This window comes from Rhineura floridana, chromosome 9 (assembly GCF_030035675.1).
Source record: "Rhineura floridana isolate rRhiFlo1 chromosome 9, rRhiFlo1.hap2, whole genome shotgun sequence".
In the NCBI taxonomy this organism is placed as follows: domain Eukaryota; kingdom Metazoa; phylum Chordata; class Lepidosauria; order Squamata; family Rhineuridae; genus Rhineura; species Rhineura floridana.
Window position 1 is genome coordinate 120,766,891 of NC_084488.1, and position 24,657 is coordinate 120,791,547.

The window sequence follows — 24,657 nt, forward strand, 5'->3', positions numbered from 1 at the left end:
TATTAGTTTATTATACGTGAGCCTTTTCGAGTTTCTTTGGAAACTAAGGGAGAGTATGATTTTTAAGAAGATAAATATATAACAAACACGTGTTTCATCTTCACTGGGGTTCACCCTCACCTTCTATTTCTTTTCCCCTCTAAATATTTTTGTACCTCTGCAAACCTTTGGCTGAAGTGTGGTTTTTTTCCAAAAAACTTTAAATAAATATAAATTTTATATATATTTACTTCTAGTAAGACAGATGAAAGAGACCTCATTTCATCGATGCTAACTCTTCTTTTAAAGATAAATAAACGCTAGTGTGGCATAGAAAAGTTAGATTCAAATAAAAATCTTCTGCCTGCAGGTCCGGAGCTAGCAATTCAAATACAGCTATGCTGCAGCAACACATTTCTAGGGAAACATGCAATTTTGTTCTGCCCCATGCCATGTAAACAACATGGAGTAACACAGCTAGGCATAAAGGAAACCCACCGCTAGCATGAGGGCAGGACTGCTAGCCGGGCGCCAGAACTGGAACCTACGCCCCCAACCCATCCCCAGGCCATCACAATTGTTGGTGCTGCCTCTTACTCACAGGAAGATAGAAGCTGCCTTATACCAAGTCAGACCATTAGTCCATCTGGCTCAGTACTGTCTACACTGACTGGCAGCAGCTCTCCAGAGTTTCAGGCAGGAAGTCAAGGCTAAATTCCAGTCGGAGAGAAGGGGGAAAAGGAAACTCCACCGACACATACAGGGAGAGAGTCAGCTCAGTCCTTGCTAAAAAGGGCAGCTTCAGCCTTCCTGAAACATAACCACAAGCTCTGTTTCCCTAGGTTAAAGAAAGGTCAGGCTGTTCTAGGTGGGAAAACAACAAACACAAAAGACTTGCCTGGAAGGCGCAGCCCCTTGATTAGATTAAAAGCAGCCAAAAGCTTAAACAGCCCCGCCCCTCGCTCAGGAAGGAAGCCTGTCTTCCTGCCTTCAAAGGAAGGAAGCCTGAGATAATCCTAAAGAGTTAAGCCCCAGCTGATAGTTGAGCCATCAGCCTCAAGTAACACATCATTGGCTGGCAGCAGTAGCTGGGAGGAACCAGCCACACATATAAAGTCAGAGCACCCTAGCGAGGGAGCCTGCTCCACGAGCTAGAGGGAGCCCCAGATAACAAAGCATCAAGGCGAGTTAAGCAGCAGGGCGAGTTCGGCAGCAGGGCGAGGAGGCCAGGGCCCCCCACTCTGCCCGTCTGTTCCCTGACCTCAACTAAACCGCAGTCTCCAACCCATTGACGTAATAAACCTTAAACAAAACTATGCAGGTAAGAAGCCAGCAGGGGTGTGGGGGCTTTCCAGTGTTTTGCACAGCCTGCAGCATGTACGACTATCTGCCTGTTGGACAGAAGTCGTGGGTGTGCTCTCGGTGCAATGAGCTCCTGGCTCTCCGGGAACGACTTCATTTCCTTGAGGCCAAGGTGGCGGACCTGGAGAAGCTGAGAGAGGCAGAGAGGTGTGTGGAGGAGGCCTTCAGGGACGTTATAGCTGTGTCCCACTCCAACGATGATAGCTCTCCTGCTATCATGGACAATGATGGTCTCGGGAAGGAGAGCATCCAACTGAGGAAGAGGGAAACGATCCCTTAGAAGGGACCCATTCCTTGGGGGATGAGCAGCTATCCTCTCGTGCCGAGGATATATCTCCAGGGGCTGGAGGGATCCTTGTAGTGGGTGATTCGATCATTAGGAACATAGACAGTGGGGTGTGTGATGGGCGTGTAGACCGCAAGGTGTTTTGCCTGCCTGGTGCGAAGGTTGCGGATATCGCCCGTCGTTTAGATAGTTTGGTAGACAGTGCTGGGAAGGAGTCAGTGGTCGTGGTGCACGTTGGCACCAACGACATGGGGAAATGCAGCCGTGAGGTCCTGGAAGCAAAATTTAGGTTGCTAGGTAGGATGCTGAAAGCCAGGACCTTCAAGGTGGCTTTCTCTGAAATGCTACCGGTTCCACGCGCAGGACCAGCCAGACAGGCCCAGCTTCGCAGTCTCAATGCGTGGATGAGACAATGGTGTCGGGTGGAAGGGTTTGGATTTGTTAGGCACTGGGGAACTTTTTGGGACAAGCCGGGCCTGTACAAAAGGGACGGGTTCCACTTGAACCAGAATGGAACCAGACTGCTGGCACTTAAAATTAAAAAGGTGGCAGAGCAGCTTTTAAACTGACTGAGGGGGGAAACCCGACAGGAGCTGAGAAAGGTCCGGTTCGGAATAAACCTCCCCCCTGGGATAAAAACCAAAGAAATGATGAAATTTTAAAAGGGGTAGGCCTAGAAGTAGGCATTGTGAGAGCAGGGGCACAGGATATAAATTCAGAAGAGCAAAATTACCACAGGCCTAACCACAAGTGCCAAAGACACTTGAAGAGAGACACTGCTTACAAGTGCCTGTACGCTAATGCTAGGAGCCTGCGAACCAAGATGGGAGAACTGGAGTGCTTGGTCTTAGAGGAGAGCATTGATATAGTGAGCATAACGGAGACCTGGCGGAATGGAGAAAACCAGTGGGATACGGTTATCCCTGGATATAAACTATATCGGAAGGACAGGGAAGGACGTATTGGTGGCGGAGTCGCTCTATACGTGAAAGAAGGCATTGAATCCAGCAAGCTCGAAACCCCAAAAGAGGCAGACTCCTCCACAGAATCGTTGTGGGTGGTGATACCATGCCCCAGGAGGGACTTAATACTGGGAACGATCTATCGTCCCCCTGATCAAAATGCTCAGGGAGACCTGGAGATGAGATATGAAATTGAGGAAGCATCCAAACTAGGAAATGTGGTAGTAATGGGTGACTTCAACTACCCGGACATAGACTGGCTGCATATGTGTTCCAGTCATGACAAAGAAGCAAAGTTTCTAGATATTCTAAATGACTATTCCCTAGACCAGTTGGTCATGGAACCGACCAGAGGGACGGCAACCCTGGACTTAATCCTCAGTGGGGACCGGGACCTGGTGCGAGATGTAAGTGTTGTTGAACCGATTGGGAGCAGTGACCACAGTGCTATTAAATTAAACATACATGTAACTGGCCAATTGCCAAGAAAATCCAACACGGTCACATTTGACTTGAAAAGAGGAAACTTCACAAAAATGAGGGGATTGGTAAAAAGAAAGCTGAAAAACAAAGTCCAGAGGGTCAAATCACTCGAAAATGCTTGGAAGTTGTTTAAAAACACTATATTAGAAGCTCAACTGGAGTGCATACCGCAGACCAGAAAAGGTACCGCCAGGGCCAAGAAGATGCCAGCATGGTTAACGAGCAAAGTCAAGGAAGCTCTTAGAGGCAAAAAGTCTTCCTTCAAAAAATGGAAGTCTTGTCCAAATGAAGAAAATAAAAAAGAACACAAACTCTGGCAAAAGAAATGCAAGAAGACAATAAGGGATGCTAAAAAAGAATTTGAGGAGCACATTGCTAAGAACATAAAAACCAACAACAAAAAATTCTATAAATACATTCAAAGCAGGAGACCATCTAGGGAGACAATTGGACCCTTGGATGATAAGGGAGTCAAAGGTGTACTAAATAACGATAAGGAGATTGCAGAGAAGCTAAATGAATTCTTTGCATCTGTCTTCACAGTGGAAGATATAGGGCACATCCCTGAACCTGAACTAACATTTGCAGGAAGGGATTCTGAGGAACTGAGACAAATAGTGGTAATGAGAGAGGAAGTTCTAAGCTTAATGGACAATATAAAAACTGACAAATCACCGGGCCCGGATGGCATCCACCCGAGAGTTCTTAAAGAACTCAAAGGTGAAATTGCTGATCTGCTAACTAAAATATGTAACTTGTCCCTTGGGTCCTCCTCAGTGCCTGAGGACTGGAAAGTGGCAAATGTAACGCCAATCTTCAAAAAGGGATCCAGAAGGGATCCTGGAAATTACAGGCCAGTTAGCTTAACTTCTGTCCCTGGAAAACTGGTAGAAAGTATAATTAAAGCTAGATTAACTAAGCACATAGAAGAACAAGCCTTGCTGAAGCAGAGCCAGCATGGCTTCTGCAAGGGAAAGTCCTGTCTCAGTAACCTATTAGAATTCTTTGAGAGTGTCAACAAGCATATAGATAGAGGTGATCCAGTGGACATAGTGTACTTAGACTTTCAAAAAGCGTTTGACAAGGTACCTCACCAAAGGCTTCTGAGGAAGCTTAGCAGTCATGGAATAAGAGGAGAGGTCCTCTTGTGGATAAGAAATTGGTTAAGAAGCAGAAAGCAGAGAGTAGGAATAAACGGACAGTTCTCCCAATGGAGGGCTGTAGAAAGTGGAGTCCCTCAAGGATCGGTATTGGGACCTGTACTTTTCAACTTGTTCATTAATGACCTAGAATTAGGAGTGCAGTGAAGTGGCCAAGTTTGCTGATGACACTAAATTGTTCAGGGTTGTTAAAACAAAAAGGGATTGCGAAGAGCTCCAAAAAGACCTCTCCAAACTGAGTGAATGGGCAGAAAAATGGCAAATGCAATTCAATATAAACAAGTGTAAAATTATGCATATTGGAGCAAAAAATCTTAATTTCACATATACGCTCATGGGGTCTGAACTGGCGGTGACCGACCAGGAGAGAGACCTCGGGGTTGTAGTGGACAGCACGATGAAAATGTCGACCCAGTGTGCGGCAGCTGTGAAAAAGGCAAATTCCATGCTAGCAATAATTAGGAAAGGTATTGAAAATAAAACAGCCGATATCATAATGCCATTGTATAAATCTATGGTGCGGCCGCATTTGGAATACTGTGTACAGTTCTGGTCGCCTCATCTCAAAAAGGATATTATAGAGTTGGAAAAGGTTCAGAAGAGGGCAACCAGAATGATCAAGGGGATGGAGCGACTCCCTTACGAGGAAAGGTTGCAGCATTTGGGGCTTTTTAGTTTAGAGAAAAGGCGGGTCAGAGGAGACATGATAGAAGTGTATCAAATTATGCATGGCATTGAGAAAGTGGATAGAGAAAAGTTCTTCTCCCTCTCTCATAATACTAGAACTCGTGGACATTCAAAGAAGCTGAATGTTGGAAGATTCAGGACAGACAAAAGGAAGTACTTCTTTACTCAGCGCATAGTTAAACTATGGAATTTGCTCCCACAAGATGCAGTAATGGCCACCAGCTTGGATGGCTTTAAAAGAAGATTAGACAAATTCATGGAGGACAGGGCTATCAATGGCTACTAGCCATGATGGCTGTGCTGTGCCACCCTAGTCAGAGGCAGCATGCTTCTGAAAACCAGTTGCCGGAAGCCTCAGGAGGGGAGAGTGTTCTTGCACTCGGGTCCTGCTTGCGGGCTTCCCCCAGGCACCTGGTTGGCCACTGTGAGAACAGGATGCTGGACTAGATGGGCCACTGGCCTGATCCAGCAGGCTCTTCTTATGTTCTTATGTTCTTATTAAGTCTCTCCCAGGTCTACCTGGAGATGCCGGGGATTGAACCTGGAACCTTCTCCATGCAAAGCAGATGCTCTACCACTGAGCTACGGCCCTTCCCCATGAGAAACAGATTTTTAATGCCATGCAAAAGGTACTTGCAGAGCAGAGAGATGGTCTGAAGGCACATGAGGCCAGCTCCCTGCTGAAGCTAAGCAGGGTCAGGTCTGGTCAGTGTCTGGATGGGAGACCGCCTGGGAACCATATGTAAGCCGCCTTGGGTTTTTCTCATGAAAAGAAAGGCAGGGTAGAAATGTAATAAATAAATAAATAAATGGTTAATATTAATAAATATTACAGCAGACCTCCTTGAAGGCCACTTAAGCCCTGCTGCAGCCTGTTCCTTCATGCTATTCTTGCTTTCAGTATTCTTGTAGCAGTAATATAAATTATGCCGAGTTTTAAGCATAGCAACACGCTAGCCATTGCAGATAGAGAAGCATGTTCCTGATCTCATGTAACCTTTTATTGTTTCATAAATACAGAAGAAGAAAAAACCCTGCCTCTAGTGGTGCAGGTTAAATTCCTTTGGATTTCAACCGGGTATTCACCACCCCTGCAGCTAAAATGCCTGTCACTTGGCCTAGTAACTACTGAATCAAATATGCTGACTGGGCCAGTGCTGTCAGCCACCACCTTTTCTTCCCTCACATAAGAACATACATTTTTTTCTTCTATTGTCTTTTTTAAAAGAACTACTACAAAGAAATCCTATAAAAAGATGCAAATAATTAGCTGCAACGTAAGAGGAATCTAGGATGGCTTTGCTGACGAGTCAAAAACTGCCTTTTCAAAACCTGAGCAGCAGACTGCCCATCTCATTAGTGTAATTATATGCTGACTTGGGCCTATGGAGGTCCGGGCAGGGGAGGGGAATGGCTTTTGCGGTGGAAGTATCAAACAGTTAAGCAAGCCAACCAGTTTCTTTCATTCGTCGCTGGGTAAGTCAGTGGGACCAGTTTCAAAAACCAGCAAGGGCTGAATGGGGAACACGGAAAGCTGCATAATACAGAGCCAGGCCATAGGTCCTTCTAGCCTACACCAGCCTCCCTCAGTCTGGTGACCTCCAGGTGTTGCTGGATCACAACTCCCATCATCCCAGGCCGCTGGCCACCTTAGCTGGGCCAACATCTGGAGGGCCACAGGTTGAGGAGGGCTGGTTTGCACTGACAGGCAATGGCTCTCCAGAGTTTCAGGCAGGAGTTTTTAGAAATTCTGAGGATTGAACCTTAGATCTTTTGCATGCACTCTGTGACTGAGCTACAAAACCTTTCTGTGTAACTTTTATTCCATGACACTGCTGATTAAGGGAGATGGCTCACATGTCTTAAACCGGGTTGTGTTTTCCACAGAGCACAGTTAAATGATGCCATTCGCTCCTGCAAGAGGCAGTGAGGGCCACCAACTTGGATGGCTTTAGAATAGGATTAGACAAATTCCTGGTGAAGGAAAAGGCTATCATTGGCTACTAGCCATGATGGCTATGCTCTCCCTCCACGGTCAGAGCAGTACGCTTCCAAATACCAGCCAGAAGAACTTAAGATGGCCAATGCCCCATCTAGTCCAGCATCCTGTTCTCACAGTGGCCAAACAGTTCCACAAGGAGGGACTAAGCACAAGAACAGTCTGCCTTTCTGTGGTTTCCAGCAACTGGTATTCGGAAGAATACTGCCTTTGCCCCTTACAGGGCTGTAAGATAAGCCAGCCTTCCCCAACCTGGGGCTCTCCTGTGAGCTTCAACATTCATGGCCAGTGGTCAGGGATTATGGAAATGGTAGTCCAAGACATCAAGATGGGGAAGGCCAACCAGCTATACAAAATATACCCTTGACACTTGACATGCAGTAAATAAATGCTCAGCGCTGCTGACATTAGACACCTGTTCTCAAAAAAAAACCCCCTACAAAATCAGTGTTTATCATTGGAGCATCGTGAGCTATTAAACAATTCCCTACCCAAAATCCCTCCCTCAGGTCAGGATTAGTCAGCAGTTCTTATTTGCAGAAGGAAAAGACACATGCATATTTGGAATCATATTTTAAACACGAAAACAACTCACACCTCAATCTGAACACACTGAAGTCTGGTGTGTTTTTCTCTCTTGTCTTTGCTGGGCTTTTAAGAGGATGCCAATCGCTCAAAGGGTTTTTTTTTTTGCTTGTTTGTTTACTGAATTAATTTCTGGGATAAGAATGAGATCTGGGTAGCCCCTAGAAATCTGGATACAGAGAACATGCAGCTTCAGGCAAGGGAATGAAAAAAAAAGACAGAAAGGTAACCCCAAGAAATAATAATCTCTGCTAAACCCAAAAGAGATCATCTGCAAGTGTCTGGGAGTCTATATGCTGTCCTTTGTTCAAAAAAGGTGTGAAACATCCAGTAACATTCCTGTTGCCCTTTTGGGTCCCTTGCTGAGCCTGTCTGCTCTCCTTCCCCTCACGCCAAAAAGCCAGCCGTGTTGCCATCACCAGTTCTCTAAAATATCAATCTGTTTTGCTTTCTCATCAAAGTAGGCAGGTCAGAAGCACCACAAATCCAGAGATTTCAGGGGAGGGCCCTAGCAATGCAATACCATACCAACCACAAGAAGATTTCTATGAGTAAGACTGAAAACTCAGCATCCCACAACCAGGCAGCGTTCCTAACCAAAACTAAAAAAATCCTGGCAGCCAGTCAGCCAAGGTCACAGAAATCCCCATGCAGCACAACCTGAGCCAGGGGCTGCAGTTAGAGCAGAATGCAGTGGCATGATTGGTGAATGAGTGAGACCCTGTCAGCACATAATACCTCTGCTCTGAAATCTGCACTGATCGCCGATTTGCTAAGAGGCCAAGTCCAAGGTGTGCCTTCTATGTTGCAGGGGCCACATCGTATTTGTTCTGCTCTTGTAAGAAATCAATCTTTTAGTGTGTCAGTACCTATGCTTTGGAACTCCCTGCCTATTGACATTAGGCAGGCTCCTCCATTGTAGTATTTCTGGCACCTGCTAAAAACATTTTTGTTTAGGCATGTAGAAGCTATTATGTTGTTTTTAACTCATTGTTGGTTTTATTATTTTGAATGTTTTTGAATACGTCTTTAACTATTTTTACCAAGGATTTCATTGTTTTAATTACTTCTGTAAACCGCTTTGAAGTTTTTTACAATAAAGCGGCACATAAATGTTGTAAATTAAATACATAAATACATTTTGGAGTCACTGTGGCCCTTGAGTCTCTTCCTTGGGAACAAAGGAATCTGCCTTATACCAACTCAGGCCATTTGGTACCACCTAGTTCAGCACTGATGACATGGACTAGCATTGACTTTCCAGGATTCCAGGCAATAGTCTCTTCTAGACACTTAATTTTGGACCTTTGCATGCAATGCATATTCTCTACCACTGAGCTACAGCCCTTCCCTTGGTTAAAAAAGTATCTTTTAAAATTGTTCTTTTCAGTTCACTAATGAAAGCACATCATACCTAGGGCAGATGCACCCCATTCATTTAAAGCACATTCAACACACATTTGAAGCACATGAATCCTATCACAGAATCCTGGGAACAGTAGTTTGTTAAGGGTGGCGGGAACTATAACTGAGGGAAAAACTACACTTGCCAGGATTCTTTGGAGGATGTCATGCACTTTAAATACAAGTTGGATGTGCTTTAAATGTATTGTGTGTATCCACTTCATAAACTTTGCCTGCATGTAAATCATTTTAATTAATTTAAAGTTTACTGGGTAACCATGGGCTACTCATTTCTCAGCCTAATCTGCCCCTCAGGGTGAAAACAACAGAGGGGGACCATGACCACCCCATGGAAGAAGGGCACACTTAAAATGTAGAAGAAATAATAATGTACAACCATAGTGTGAAATCAGATACTTATTGGGACACAGTAAGAAGAAATATTTACATAAGCATGACTGTCAAAGATATTCATTATTTACACAATCCGAAAAGATATTTATATCGCAATACTATGCATGTTTACTCAGAAGCAAGTCGCAATGGATTCAATGGGGCTTACTCAAACAGGGAAGCGTGCACAGGACTGCAACCTCTAGCGAAAACGAACTTTACTCACCCAACACATAATTCAGAACCATGCCATTTTAAGCTGTTGTACAACTGTTTTATATTTGTTTTTATGGTTATTGGATTTTAAATGGATTTATTTCTTGTTGTGACCTGCCCTGGTTTCCAATCAGCAACCCTATCTCACAGAGTTATTGGAAAGACTCCACAAACACACACACTGGAGATGTAAAAATACATTCACCCCATATAAGAGTTTATTGTCAAAACCAGTTGGTCATTGCAGAACATTTTTTAAAATAAGTAAAATCAGTATTAGCTTCCTACAAAATAATAGCAGTGACACCTGCCTAATGGCTTTAAAAAATAGGGTTGGAGGGGGAGAGAAAGATTTACTACACAAACACAATCCTTTGCTATGTTCACTTAAATGTTCCATTGATTTACAGCACAATCCTAACCATGTCTACTCAAAAGTAAGTTCTACTGAATTCAATGGGTTTTACTCCTGGTATGTGGGATTAGCATTGCAGTTTTACTCCCAGAAAAGCGAGTATAGGATTAAAGCTTCATATTGGGAAGGTTTTCAAAACAGGCGATGAATTAGACAAATAAACCGCCCTCAACAGCCCAGAAAAATTTAAACTTGTTTGACTCTTCATAATTAGAAAAGTATAACACATTGTAATGGCATCATAAGCTGCATGTACACATTTTAAAAATTTATATTCAAAAATTATTTGAAAGATAAAATGTGTAATATGCTATTTTTGCAAGTAGTTTAAAACCCCCTGCATGTACACTTTTATTATAATCATAACTGGAATTGTTTACTGTGCAGGATGCTGTTGTGATCTTTTTCTAGATTGCCTGCACACAGAGAGAAAGGGACTTTTGCTACTGCTGAAAGCTATAACCTTACTCAGTTTATGAGATGCTCAGACAAGCAGGAAAGGCAACAGTTTTCTGGCCTTGTAATGAGTTCTAGCTATTGCCTGGAGGTTAACAAATCCCTTGTCAATCACAACCCTGACTACAGGCTACAAATCTGAAAGGGCAGGTTTTGAGCAGCCAGCTATGAACTCATTTAACAGATGTTGGGGTGGGGGGGTGGCTGATGACCACCTAGGATTTTTTTAAAATGAAAGCTTAGAGTCAGGAGATTGGGGTGATTCACCTGGACACCCAGAGAGCACCCCAAATATCCAGAGTCCCCAGGTAAAAACTGGAGACCTGATAACCCTACATCAAAGGTAGCCACTGCAGTCCTGATTACATCACCTAAGCCACAGCTAAATATACTTCTCCCTGAGCAGCAGGACTGAAATTCCTAGCTCTTGGAAGCCACAGGTTCTGTTGCCCCCACGAACCTGTTCATTTCTTCAACCAGGAAAGAAAAAGGTTTATGCTCCTGTGCTTTTGATTTTTAATCCCTGAACACCTGTAAAGGTTTTTAAAATGCAGAGTCAAAGCCCAGGTGTAATTATACCATTTGGGGGTAGGCCTGTTAGGTGAAGGAGGATCAAGACAGGGTAGCCACTTCGCCAAAAAAGAGATCAAAATGATACACAGCAGCCTCTTTTCCAAGTTGTATCTCAGGAGTAGGTTTGGGAGATCTGTCCATTTTGCTTTCTCTCAGTTTCTCTTTTCCAATCTTAAGTACAGTTGTCCACATTTCCACAGCAATTTGCAGTTTCTCTTTTAAAGAAGCCCTCAAGAAAAGTCATCAGCATTTTGGGGCTAATTTCTCGTAACATGCACATTTTTGCAAAGCAGTTTTATCTAATATAATATAATGTTACTTTCCCTAACATATGCATTTTTACACACCTTACTTGGCTGGAGAACTGCATTGCAAAATCTGGGTAAGTGCAAATTTTGAAGGATGGCTGTGCTTTAGTTCACATTTCATTTCAGAAAGTGCGAACTGAATCAAATTCCTCCCCCAACCCTACTCAGGAAAGACAGACCATTTTGCTCTCCCCAGCCAACGTAAGAAACTGCCCCACTGAATGACTCCCTCACTGCTCTTCCAGGATTATTCTTGTACATCTAGAATAAGTCCTGCACCCTCCAATCTCCCCCCCCCAAAAAAACCCTGCATACAAGAATTGTGCACAAATATTCCAAATATTTGCTGGGCAAATGACATTTCTAAAAAAAAACCCTTTAACTTTGCAAAAGAGCCCTTACAACCAGGAAGCCCACACAGAGGCCAAGCCTATCGGGGAACACAATTGTTGCATCAATTTTCCATTCTAAGAGTAGGAAGCTCTAAGTGGCCAACATCCCACCCTGACTTCAGGTTTCTAAAATAGGATTTATCAGATGGAGCTTGTGGGGTCGGTAATGTGTCTGGCGACATAAAAAGGACTTTGCTATTAATGTGAGGAAATGCCACTATTGTATGCGGAATGATACCCATTCAGCCCCAGACCATTTGTCTCTGGACAGCGCTCTCCCTGGAATTCCTTGGCGCCACCAGAGTGGGTTTCTTCTTATATCCACACACCCCCTTTGAAACAAATTATCTTAACAGCCCCCCCACCCCCAGCATTTTGGAAGCTCTATTTTGCTAGGTAAGCTGCCAGGCGGGTTGGCCATGTGTGCGTGCATGCGTCTGGAGGGCCTTTCAGGAAACTGTTGACTCGGTATCTAGGAATGATCTATTGTGTCGAGGGTGGAACAATCCTTATAAAAGTGGGTGTTTGTGTGTAAGAGTGAAAATTCTGCCCCGTTATTATAGGGAACAAAGCCACATCCTGCCTTCCAGCTGGCTTTTCACCAAATCACTAACCACCGAGAAAATAATGGTAATAATCATATAAAAAAAGCCAGACCTTCCTCTTTGTTGTTTTTGACTTCGGGCACAGATGTTCAGCCTCTGGGAAGTCTGACACACTGAGAAACATTTGCCACTAGGAAATGTACAGCTAGTAAGAGGAGTGCAGACACAGAGAAGGGAAAACGGAATGTAAGAAAATGCCTTATCCTGGGTCAGATCACTGGTCCATTCAGCTCACTACTGTCTAGAATAGATACAAGAATATGCTTTATTCGGAGTGACACCGTTGGTCTATTTAGCTCAGTACTGTCTACACTGACTGGAAGTGGCGCTCTGGGGTTTCAAGCAAGGAACATTCACAGCCCTACCTGGAGTTTATCTGGGACCTCCTGCATGCAAACAAGGGACGGGGGAGAAATTCAGTCTGGTTTGCATTTAAAACCAAATTTGTCAAATCCACACTCTGAAACAATATGAAACTTAAACCAGCATAAATTATACTTGCTTCCCATAGTTAGGATTGATCCCTAAAGCTCCCAATGGTGGCCTGATTTGGTGGAGGTCTTTTAGCAACAATGCTCAGTCTTTGTTCCCCAAATTTTCCAATCACAGGCATTTTCTGTTGGAATGCTGCAGCAGTTACTACACATGGGGGCGTTCTCTCTACCAACACGGGTATTGTGAATCAACAGACTCTACAGATACCTTCTTAAAGGATCAGTAACTTCCCAGCTGTGCACAATTTGATGTAGTTCTAGGAATCCGTTTTGGCTCTTAGGAATGGAAGTGGGCCCCAGGAACTTGGGATGCAGATTCAAGACATTTTTGAAACTTCTTACCTGTGTTGTTGTTGTTTCTAAAGATCCACCCTGCATGGGGTATGGCACAGCCATTTCCCAATGCACAAATGTTCAGGGTGGGGAGGAAGACATTGAAAAATACAACACATACCTTCATTCTCAAGTAATACAGTCCTGAATTCTACAGCCTCAGTTATATAGAGCAGGACTGGCTTCCAATTTGATTACCTTCAGTAAATTGTGCAAGGCCAGTTTTTCATTTCTTCAGGCCAACTTATGCTAAAGTTTAGCAAATTGGCAGTTTTCACACAGCTCTATGAGAGTACAAGTGCAAGATTTATTATATTTGCATCACATACATGCATCCAAATACCTTGAGGCACAGGGCATATTTTCTAAACCTAATTAATCATAACAGAACAGTCTTTTGTTGTTGTTGTTAAACGCATGCCATGGATGAGCCTGTTATAGTTAAGTGCTCCCAGATAGCTCACGGGAGAGAATAATCAGAGTATAGTTTTAAGGATATAAAGATGGTCTCATTGGTCTATTACAACAGGATACTGAACGTAATTACAAGAGCGGTCTGACCCATTACTGAGAGTGTGGCGAAGTGGGCCGTCAAGTCAGATATCTGTCTAGTTGCTGGCTTGGTATGGGGAAATGAGTACAGCCACGAGGGGTTTCATGTCACCCTACAACCAACAGAAATTCTGCCTTTGCGATAACTGCCATTATGTTCAAGACCAGCAGCAAAGCCAGAAAGGACGCAGACTAAAGGGAGCGTGGCAGATGCTTGGCTTCCGTACTGGCATAATTCTAGTAATCTAGGTTAGATTACTGCAATGTCTTATATTTTGGGCTGCCTGTAAAGACGGTTTGGAAACTGCAGCTAGTGCCGAATTCAGCAACCAGATTGCTGATCAAGACCAGGCAATCCAAGCATATGATTCTGTCCTGATTGCATTGCTATCGATTCATTTGAGGGCTCAGTCTTCCCTGCGGGGATGCCAAGGAGGGGACGGGGAACACGAGTGCCTGAGGAGCGTTCATGTAATACTAAACTATAGATTACCATCATGTTTGAATGCAGCAACTCTGGTATAAGGAGCCCCAAGTACATCTTCAAGTACATGAAAGGTTGCCACACAGAGGAGGGCCAGGATCTCTTCTTGATCATCCCAGAGTACAGGACACGGAATAATGGGCTCAAGTTGCAGGAAGCCAGATTTCGACTGGACATCAGGAAAAATTTCCTAACTGTTAGAGCCATACGACAGTGGAACCAATTACCTAGAGAGGTAGTGGGCTCTCTGACACTGGAGTCATTCAAGAGGCAGCTGGACAGCCATCTGTCGGGAATGCTTTGATTTGGATTCCTGCATTGAGCAGGGGGGTGGACTTGATGGCCTTATAGGCCCCTTCCAACTCTACTATTCTATGAAAACCAAATACCTAACAAAAATGCAGTTGCCACAATAACTGGGCCAACTCTGGCAAAATTGGGAGTCACTGTTGAGGGAATGAATGTGCTCCTGAACTGCAACTATCAGACAATGCAGTTTGGCTTGGCCCAATCTAGAGAGTCACATGGGGAGATTCTGATCAGAAGTTTCTTACAATGGAGGGAAGAAAGCAGCAGAATTTCCTAAAGATTTGTTTAGAGACAGGGACTTCGTAAATGATCTGGGATCTGGGATGAGCAGTGAAGTGTCCAAGTCTGCGGACGATACCAAATTATATAGACTGGCCCAAGCAAACTGGGAAAGGTTCCAAAAAATTTCTCCGGAATGAGAGAATTTGCAACAAGGAATCTCTTCAAACTGGTAGAATAGGTAACAAGGAGAGGAGCCTGCCTTCAGCGTGAAAATGGGGAGAGGACAGGGATTGGCCCCTACAATTCTGCTACACTCTAAGTTGGAAAATGGAAATGGACTGCCTTCAAGCTGATTCCGACTTATGGCAACCCTGCGAATAAGGTTTTCATGGTAAGTGGTATTCAGAGTTGGTTTTACCACTGCCTTCCTCTGAGGCTGAGAGGCAGTGACTGGCCCCAGGTCACCCAATGAGCTTTCTGGGTGTGTGGGAATTCGAACCCTGGTGTCCCAGGTCGTAGCCCAACGCCTTAACCACTACACTACACTGTTAGATTACTGCAATGCACTATACATGGAGCTGCCTTTGAAGACAGTTCGGAAACTGCAGCTGGTGAGGAATTCAGCAGCCAGAGTGCTCACCAGGACAAGATGGTTTGAGCACATAACACCAATTCTGGCGCAACTGCACTGGCTACCAGTTAGTTTCCCGGCTCAATTCAAAGTGCTGGTTTTGACCTATAAAGCCTTAGAGAGTGGCAACATGAAAACAGGCCTTGTCAATGGTGGCCTCCCATTGGTGAAACGCTCCCCCTAGGGAGCCGCACCAGGCAAAAACATTTCCATGCTCCCAGGGATTCGGTTCTTACTAACTTTAGAAGGTATTTGGAGGGCTTCTGTTGTGTAGCCTTCCTAGGAAGGGTTGCACCACGGCCCTGTGTACAGTTTTGTTTTTAATCTTTTTATTTTTTATTAACTGTAAGTCGCTTTTGAGCGCGCATATATGTGCAGAAAAGCAATTAACAAATGGAAAAAATAAATAAATGGAAAAACTTCGAAGGGCACTACAACACAACTGGAGGAATGATACCCATTCCACCTTCCCAAATTCCATGCTGGAGAGGAAGGCTGGTATTTGATCTCTGCTGCAGCCAAGCAGCAGGAGGGATCAGACTGCCTGTGCTCCCCAGGACCGATATAAACCCAAGCTGCCTCTTCTGGCTCCATAGTGGAAAGATGGACCCAATGATTTTGGGTGGCTGGACAGCAAAGGTGTGCCAGGTGCCAGGATAATTCCATGTACACTTACTTGGGGGTTAAGTCCTATTGAACATAGCGGGAGGTTTTTCCCCGTGTCCACATTGGAAGATGTTGTGTAGCTGGAAGAAGAGGAGGAAAAGGTATCCAGTATGTCCAAAGGGGCAGGGAAACCCACATATGAGAAAAGATTATGAGAAAAGGAGGGCCAGGATCTCTTCTCGATCATCCCAGAGTGCAGGACACAGAATAATGGGCTCAAGTTGCAGGAAGCCAGATTTCGACTGGACATTAGGAAAAACTTCCTAACTGTTAGAGCCATATGACAATGAAATCAATTACCTAGAGAGGTAGTGGGCTCTCCAACACTGGGGGCATTCAAGAGGCAGCTGGACAGCCATCTGTTGGGAATGCTTTGATTTGGATTCCTGCATTGAGCGGGGGGTTGGACTTGATGGCCTTATAGGCCCCTTCCAATTCTACTATTCCATGATTCCAAAAGGTTTAGAAACATGATGCAATTATGCATGGTGTGGAGAAAGTGGATAGAGAAATGTTTTTCTCCTCTCGTAAAATTAGAAGTCGGGGTCATTCAACGAAGCTGAATAGTGGGAGATTCAGGACAGAATAAAGGAATTGTTAAGCTATGGAATACACTCCCACAATACGTTTTTTATGCTTTAAACAGAGATTTGATGAATGAATGGAGAGTCAGGCTATCAATGGCTACTAGTCATGACAGCTATATTGTCTCCGGTATGCCTTTGAATAACACCAGTTACTGGGGATCAGAAGAGGGAGGGCTTCTTGTAAGGATCTGGATGGCCACTAGGAGGACAGAATAATGGATTAGATGGACCTCAGGTCTGTCCTGCAGGGCTCTTCTTAACTTCATACACAACATAACAAATTGATGGACTTCAATGCCACAAACCGAGATTGCTTTTAAAAAAGGGATTCGATAAAATTTGCAGTGGTGATCTCTCAATGGCAGACGAACGCATGAAGTCAAGGTCTAATTGGACACAGTACAGTTTTTAAACATATATGCAAGAATTAAAAACTATTCCAAAACATAATCTGTTCGGATTATATTTTGGAAGAGTATGTAATTCTTACCTAGATGCTTAAGAAATATGTCCAATTACACCTTGACTTCATGTGTTCATCTGTATTTGGTAACTGGCCACGGATTACATTCTCTTCGACAGGTCTATCAATGGCTATGTGGAACATCCATGTCCAGAAGCAGTATAGCTGTGATTATCAGATGCTAGAAGACACCTATAGTAGAGGGCCATTCTCTTCAAGCCTTTCATGTAGGTTTCCCAAGAAGCATCTGGTTAGTTACACTTTGGGCAACAGGATACTTGCCTAAATGAATCTGGCATTCTCCCCTGGGAATCACCCATGCCTCCTACGTAGAAGCTCTAACCGAAGTCAGCCTCTCTCCTGGATTGTGTAAGCTTGTGTAACTGAGAACTGAGGTGGGGCCATGCCCAAATTTTCCTAAACAATGTCCCCTACCATCTCCCTAACTAAGATTTGTTCTCATGGAAGACAGGATGAGACAATATATAATTAGCAGATGCACCCCATCAGTACTGAGCCCCACTTCACCATTAAATATTGTTTGATTCCACACAAAAGATGTTAACAAAAATACATTTTTTTTAAAAAAAAAGAGATAAGCCAATTATGCTAGTTTCTGATTATCTAGCCATCTTGTGAGATGATTATCTACATGGAATGGTAACAGAGTTGGCTGCAGTCAATAATAATAATAATAATAATAATAATAATAATAATAATACTTATGAACCACCTCTATCCCTGTTACAAATGCTAGTTATTTGCACTGTATCAAAAGTTGTACAAATCAGCTAAAGAAGTGTTTTGCCCTGAAGGTTTCCAGTCTAAAAATTTAGGCCACCGTGAGAAGGAAAGAGGAAGAACCCCATGAGAGTCCTCAGAGTGAACAAGAAGGACCTGCAACAAAAGGTTACAGTGCGCAGTGCTCCTCTTCAGGGTGCCATCTATTCAACCCCGTTTGCAGGATACTCCAGTCCATTCCTTGCCAGGGTTTCCTCTCCTCCACAACCCCCCAATAGATCCTCAGAGTTCTTTGGCTACTGAGTATGCTCAGTCCTTCTTGGGCTGTTCTGCAGGAATTCTGTTTTGTACTTCTGCAAGACGTGGCCCCATGCCCTGAGCCTGCTGATGCCTCCTTGCTGTAAGCACCTGATGCTGTTTCGGCTACATAAGGAAGGGCACTCAGAGAATGAATTCACAACTAGTATATGGGAGACCTGTGAACCACTACTCTGAACTCTTAGGATGGGGAATTTTTTTTTCCCAAACAATAAGCAAAATATATTATTTTGTAAAGCTATAAAGGTTTATGATATTTTAATAAGTTTAGTAGCCAGCCACAACCCCTTTCTTCTTGGAGCTGTCTTCCCTGACGGTCCTGGTTTGTATGGAACAGCTAGAACTCTACAAGATAAGATAACACTGAACAGACACTGAACAGACACTGAACATCTCTGTACTCTCCAAACCATAGGAAGGATAGCATTAACTGAAATTCTTAGCTCATGTACTGGTATGTGAAGTACTGAACATTGCCAAATTGACTAGAATTTAATGCAGCCTATGCAATAACTATGCAATGCCTATGTAATACTGTAATGCCTATGTCATACTGATGTGTAACCTCCTGATTGGTAGATGCTAAAGTCTTTGTCCTGAAATGTATAAAAAGCCCAGGCAACCAGTGCCATGTTGCATTTCTTCACTCAGTCAGAGGGAGACTGACCAAGTGTACACTTGTCATCCAATAAAGGCCTACTTTTTGCGGCAAGACCTGTGTCTTCAGTTCCTTCAAAGACCCCCAGTCCAACAAACTACAATATTCCCCGTCAGGCACCACAGAAATACTGCATGTACCATTTATAATTAAGTTACCCAATGCAACTGGTGGTCTCTCCAACACTGGAGGCATTCAAGAGGCAGCTGGACAGGCATTTGGATTCCTGCATTGGATTCCTGCACTGAACAGAGGGTTGGACTCGATAGCCTTATAGGTCCCTTCCAACTCTACAGTTCTATGATCCTAAAAGAAGCCCTGCATGCTCCACCTCATGCAGAACCTTCTCCCACAGTGACTTGGATAGCTAAGGATTGGGAGTGGCGGGGCAGGGAGATTTGGGAAGATCAGATTTTAATGCAAACCTGCCTAATTCACACTTTACAAAATATGTGAACTGAAAACACAGCTACCCTTTGAAATTCATACTTATCTGAATGTTGTGATGCAGCTGTCCAACCAAAGAATGTCCACAAAGATGCATATTTTAGGGGAAAGTGTGCATAAATATATATCTGTTTGTGAAAATAACATATAAAATGCATTGTATCAGAGGAAAATAATTGCAAAAATGTGTATACCATCCAAAATTGTATACAAAAGCTGTGTTTATTAGGAGAATTTTCTAGTAAAATGTTGATGAATTTTCCCGAAAACCTTTTTTTTTAAAAAAAATGCAAATTGATGCAGTAATGTGGAGAACGAACTTAACACTGGAAAAATGAGAAAAGTGACAGATTTGCACATCCCTAATTGCCACACGGTTGTGATCAAGTAATCAATCTGTAGTTGCTCCCTCCATCTTCCAGAAGTTTAAAGCCCACATCTCCCTGTACTCTCTTTTACGTAGGGAGAACATGACAATCAGCCCTAAGATTTAGCGAAGCCTTCAAACTCTGAGAAACTTGACCAGATGGTCTTGGCTAATCAGATAAACTCAGTTGCATGTTTGTTTGTTTTTGACAACTTAAGAGCAGTTGACACTGGCATGTATGCTACCACATTAACAGCAACAGACAAGGCAGCTGGTTTTGCAAACAAGACAACACAAAATGCCAAGAAAAACAAACACAACAGTACCTCGCAATTGTCACATTTCCTTAAAAACCTTCAAGGCTCAAGGTGGGTCACTAGGAAGCAACAGCCCATCCCCTTTTAAAGCTTTAGTCAGATTAGGGAAGTATCACCACCCTCTCTCATATCTACACTAAACCAACCGTAAGTAGAACATGAAAGCTAACAGTGGTTATAGTATTGGACCGGGACCTGGAAGGCCAAGGTTCAAATCCCCACTTGGCCATGAAGCTCACTGGATGACTTTGGGCCTGTCATGGTCTCTCTCAGCCTAACCTACCTCACAGGGTTGTTGTGATAATAAAATCTGGAGGAGGAGAATTATGTACACCGTCTTTAGCTCCTTGGAGAATATAATCTTCATCATGATCATCATCCTGGATTCTTCAGTTAGGCTGAGGTGTTTATCACAGTCAAAAATGACAAGGGTTTCAAAAATGACGAGGGTCTCCTGGAGAGGCTTTTAAATCAGCTCACTGTTAAGTTGACTCTACCAGCTGAAGTAGAGGCAATGGCACACAGAAAAGGAGTCCATCCCCAATACATATATTTATTTTATTAATTCAAAATAGCCTGAGGGCAACTGGCTATCCATTTGCTGTGGTATACTAAGAACACCTTTCCAGCATGAAAGCCGAGTGCTAAGCGAAGACAAGACAAGGTGTCCTGAAAACAGATTAAAACTTAATTAAAAAGACTAGCAGAGCAAGCTAAACCACTACTTTTTATTTTATAAATGTCAATAATGCCCAAAAGTGCCTCTCCCTTTTTGGCCATGTTTTGGCACTCCTTATGAAAAATGATTGGTTACTGCAGTTGCCTTCACTTGCTGTTTGTTATGTCGTCTTAAAGACCAAATTTAATTGGCTATATAGTGTTACAACATGATCCCTGATTGAGTGGGATATCCATGTGGTCTATCCAGCCAGGAGAAAGACGCTTCTGCAGCCAAAATAGGTGACACAAAACAGACCTTCACCTTTCTACCTCACCAAACTTGCTAGGGTTTTTGTTGTTGTTGTTGGAAATTGCAACACGTTTCAGGGCAGCTGTAAATATTACTTTCTCATTAATTTCAGAATGTGGAAGCTGCAGTCTAATGGCATTTTCACAATTGGCAACAACAATAATACTGAAATAGCCTGTATGCTTAAATTAATTCCAAATATATTACAGTTTTAAATTGCTCTTCTCCTTTTTTAGAGTGCATAACCATTTGGGAGTGATACACTGGAAACGAAATGTGTGGCATGTTATTGCTGCTAAATTTATATTTGAACAGCCTTCCAAAGGCTGGGGTTGCATGAGTCATACATATGATTCTGCGTATACAGGGTGATGGTATTTAAATTTTTATTATTCCTTATTAACCATTTAACACATTGGTATTTGGATTGAGCCTCTGAGATGCGTGACGCTTCTATGCATATCGTTCCCAACAAATTGTTATCTTAGAAATAGCCTTCGAGAAGGAATTTCTCCCCACCTCCCCAAAAGTAATAAAGTGGGCGTGTTGACGGATGTGAAGACCTGAACAAGGCACTTCAAACGCAATCTTTGGACCAGTGAATGGAAGTGGATTCCCTACTCCGCAGCTATCTGGATCCCTTCCCAGAGTTTTATTTTTAATTCAAGTATTAATGCTGAGGCTGGATAAAGGAATGTGCCAAATAATGCGCGAAGGGTTGCCTGAATGTCTGTTTTGGTGCAGCGGTAAGCCCTATCCAAGCATGGTTTGCTAGCACAATTATTTGAAAGGAGGTGCAGTGGCATGCCCTGCTGCCTCTGGCTTGCCACCTGCCCCTTCTTAATGGCCTTCCATGAGCTTGAGGACAAAGTTCTGATAGCCTTGTGTACTCAAAGAGGCCCCCCCATGTGATTTAGAACCCTTTATAATCAGAGTACAAGAGGGTCCCCTTTTCAAACTTTGCCCTGCAACTTGTGGAGGGCCACAAAAAGAAGAAAGCGGTGCACAGAGGAGACAAGAGCTGCCACTGTGCCCCTGCTCTTCCTAAATGAAACATCCAAATAATCACTAACCGGTCATTTCCAAATTTGAATCCTCAGCAGCTGAGGTGGAGGCATTTGGGCGGATGGAGCACTGCCCCGCCAAGAAAACTGGATTACAACAACGGTGCCTAATAAGCACACAAAAAATAGATAAAAGTAACAAAGGAGGCAGACGCGTTTCGACTTTAGTAAAGTCTTCCTCAGTGGCTTCTCCTTGAAACAGAATCAATTTGTGCAATTCAATTTCACTAGTGCTGCTGCTGCAATTAACATATATAAATGTTTGCAGTCCTTTTATAAGGCTTCAGAATGTGAATAGCAATCAGCAATCTGAAGATTGGATCTGAAGAAAAAAGATTGCTGACTGCTTGCATTTACATGTTATTTATGAGTTTATTTTACTTTTAATTTGACCAGTGGGCTCACATTCTGAAGCCTTATAAAAGGACTGCAAACATTTATATATGTTAATTGCAGCAGCAGCACTAGTGAATTGAATTGCACTGCCCCGCCAACATGTTTCTACTCTCAGCCAGCCTGACTTCTTACTGACTGCCAGCCCAAGGGGTGGCACCGGCTGTCCGCTTCCTCCTCCTTAGTTTTGCCTTTGTAGCTCTCAGCAGGGAGGATAATAAGGACAAAACTAGAATCAGTTGGCTCTGCCAATACTACCCGCTGTTGGCCTTCCTGCCTTCTGCCCTACCAGACTTGATGGGCACCATGAGATCCTCAGATCAAAACACAGCAGTCAACGATCAGGCAGGGAAAAGTGCACTCCTTTATGTCCACATAAGAAGGAAAGCAATCCTAAGTTTACAGAGTGGCACTGATGCCCACAAAACCAAGGACAAAGATGGTGCAGCCCTTAACAGCGGCTCTGACAGCCCACTAGTGCTTAGGAGCATTTCTTTCAGGAGGGAGGTGGGAAGGCTAACACCTGCCACCGATTCTAGAGAAAAGTTGCTCAGTTTCTGAACCCACTTAAAGGTGTGCACTATATTCCCACCAAATGCACCATCATCTCATGTGCCATGTTTATTTCAAAAAAATCTATAAACTGCTAATCAAAAATAAATAAATCTGTAAGCAGTGTACACAAAATACGTATAGCCTGTAGGCAATGTTGTTGTTATGTGCCTTCAAGTCGATTTCGACTTATGGCAACCCATGAATCAGCGACCTCCAACAACACCTGTCGTAAACCTCCCTGTCTTGTAAGTTCAGGTCTGTGGCTTCCTTTATGGAATCAATCCATCTCTTGTTTGGCCTTCCTCTTTTTCTACTCCCTTCTGTTTTTCCCAGCATTATTGTCTTTTCTAGTGAAGCATGTCTTCTTATGATGTGCCCAAAGTATGATAACCTCAGTTTCATCATTTTAGCTTCTAATAATTATACATAGTAAGACCCTCTGTGGCGCAGAGTGGTAAGCGGCGGTAATGCAGCCGAAGCTCTGCTCACGGCCGGAGTTCGATTCCAACGGAAGGAGGAAGTCGAATCTCCGGTAAAAGGGGTCGAGGTCCACTCAGCCTTCCATCCATCCGTGGTCGGTAAAATGAGTACCCGGCATATGCTGGGGGGTAAAGAAAGACGGGGGAAGGAACTGGCAATCCCACCCCATATATACGGTCTGCCTAGTAAATGTCGCAAGACGTCACTCTAAGAGTCAGAAACGACTCGCACTATAAGTGCGGGGACACCTTTACCTTTTAATTAGACATAAAGCACAGAGGAAAATTTAAGAACAAGGATACATAACTAAATTACATGTCTGGGAAGGTTAGGCTCCCTGGAATAGGAACCGTTTTTAGAAGGAGTCTTAAAAGTATAGTAAAGGTGCCTTCCTAATGTTGAGGAGTACCAGGGTCCTCCTTGATTCCCACTGGGGCATCTGGATGGTCACTGTGAAAACCAACTAGTTGGGCCTTTGGACTGATCTAGCAGGGCTCTTCCAGAGGATTGTATCCAGTTAAGTCCTACTCAGAGTAGACCCACTGAAACTAATGAACCCAAGTTAGCCATGTCTATTAACTTCAATGGGTCTGCTCTAAATTGGCCTAGGGTTCAATACTGGTCCATGTTCTTATGTTAAAGCACAGATGTTGCCGCACTAAGACTCCTCACAGAAGTGGGGAGATCATTATATGGTGCTTGTAAAAGTACAAGTTCCGCATATTTCGGCTGGGCAGACTTTGAAACAAACGGGATGTACTTGAGGCTTCTAAAAGAGAGCAGGGGAAATGGCCTTAGACAGGCGGAGGAGGCTTCCAGCAAGGTGCCTGCAGCCTCTATTCATTCTAGTGGGGTGTTTTCTCTGCAGTCGAACAATGCTATTCACAAGGGCAAGAATTCTCAAATAGCCAACAGGCTAATAATGGCACAATCGATCACGTAAGCAGAAAAACAAGACACAGGCGCAGCAAGGGACATAATAAGTGGCTGACATTCTGGCATTCCTCCACCCACCCTGGCCCCCCAATTGTAACGTGCTAAATTTAGCTGCCCCCAGTTCTGCATTGCCTCGCCCAGCAGCACTCCCTATTCCTACTCTCGCCCCTCCCCCCCAGCCTCATTTAATTGTCAGCAACTACGTGTCTCAAGGTGCAGCGTGGAGTTTAGTATTCAGAGGGAAAATACTATTTGTGTTGCAAGAAGATGCGTGTGGCATATATGGGGTGGAAAGATATGTGGAACATTTAGGATGGGGGGTGAGGGGAAATGAAGCAGTATCTATTACAGGAAAGCCAAAGAGGTGGCTTTGCTCTAGAGAGGCAAGGCCAATCCTGGCTGAAG

The 24,657-nt window shown here is 43.7% G+C and overlaps 1 protein-coding gene across 8 annotated transcripts in view; it reads right to left on the reverse strand.

Moving 5' to 3' along the window:
* SLC4A11 (solute carrier family 4 member 11) overlaps positions 1 to 24,657 on the reverse strand; it is a 202,550-nt gene that overhangs the window by 104,323 nt on the left and 73,570 nt on the right. For 2 of the 8 annotated variants that reach the window (XM_061583524.1, XM_061583523.1), the window contains exon 1: positions 878 to 985. The exons of the other annotated variants lie outside the window; for them this stretch is intronic. The gene's annotated coding sequence lies outside the window, so the exon portion shown is untranslated. Of the gene's footprint in view, positions 1 to 877; positions 986 to 24,657 lie in introns of those variants that run through there. 8 annotated transcript variants of the gene reach the window in all.